Raw genomic sequence first — 1,462 nt, 5'->3', positions numbered from 1 at the left:
AGTAAGGCAAGCAAGCCCCATGGCAAGCACAGGAGCCTGCCAATTAATAGCTAAACAGCTATAAATTCGATCTAGCACATTCCAATCAAACCTGTCATTATCTCGAACCCTTCGAGCCCCACGTTGGGCGCCAAAAAGGACTGTCGTGGTTTAACCTCAGCTGGCAACTGATCGCTCACTCCCCCCGCAGTGGGATGGGGGAGAGAATCGGAAGGGTAAAAGTGAGAAAACTCGTGGGTTGAGATAAAGACAGTTTAATAGGTAAAGCAAAAGCCGCGCACGCAAGCAAAGCAAAACAAGGAATTCATTCACTACTTCCCATGGGCAGGCAGGTGTTCAGCCATCTCCAGGAAAGCAGGGCTCCATCACGCGTAACGGTTACTTGGGAAGACAAACGCCATCACTCCAAACATCCCCCCCCTTCCTTCTTCTTCCCCTAGCTTTATATACTGAGCATGACGTCACATGGTATGGAATATCCCTTTGGCCAGTTTGGGTCAGCTGTCCTGGCTGTGTCCCCTCCCAGCTTCTTGTGCACCTGCAGCCTTCTCAGTCGGTAGAGCATGGGAAGCTGAAAAGTCCTTGACTAGTGTAAGCATTACCTAGCAACAACTAAAACATCAGTGCTTTATCAATTTTTTTCCCATCCTAAATCCAATACACAGCACTGTACCAGCCACCAGGAAGGAAATCAGCTCTATCCCTGCCGAAACCAGGACACAAGTTTAGTCCTGGTAGACTGGATGATGTACTGGGAAGGAAGAAAGGCTTTATGGATTTTGGTTAGATTTGACAATATTGTGAGGGAGGTGAAATCTAAGGAGATACAGTAAGAAACAATCCCTAGGAAACCAGCCTTTGTTTATTTTGCTGCTCTTTGGACATATGCAAGGCATGCCTCACAAGCTAGAACAAGATTTCTGTCCTGTTTTCTGCATATAAAAATGTACTACTTTAAGTTTACTGAAACAAGTGTTGATTAAAATAGTCATAGCTGCTTACAAATTTGTACCAGAAAAATCAGAATTGTTACTGACTTGTTATAAATTATGGCTAGGCTGGTAACCTAAAAATAGCAGCTAGCCAGATTTGTCATTTGTGAACTTTGCCTTCAGATTGTCCATTAAGACCAGCCTTCAGATTAAAGTGACATTCAGCTGAGGGATATTAAAAAATGCATAATTTAATGCACAGGTAATTGTTTGTATAGAGGTTGCAAGTCCATTAAAATATTTTTAGAAAAGTTTGTAGTAGCTACAAAAGCTATTGCATAGGTTGAAAGTGCTGCTATCACTGGTATTTCTTTTATAAACTATTATTTTACCTTGCATTTCTCTTTTGAGTTGCACTAGATGGAACTCTGACTACCATTCCCAACAATGTATGCTTTCAATGTTTTAATGAAAGGTCCAGAATTTATAATTACTTATAAATAAAACCCTGAGATTCATTTTTGTTCTGT

Source organism: Pygoscelis adeliae, unplaced genomic scaffold (assembly GCF_000699105.1).
Source record: "Pygoscelis adeliae isolate BGI_AS28 unplaced genomic scaffold, ASM69910v1 Scaffold360, whole genome shotgun sequence".
NCBI lineage: Eukaryota > Metazoa > Chordata > Aves > Sphenisciformes > Spheniscidae > Pygoscelis > Pygoscelis adeliae.
Note: the sequence above shows the minus strand (reverse complement) of the source record.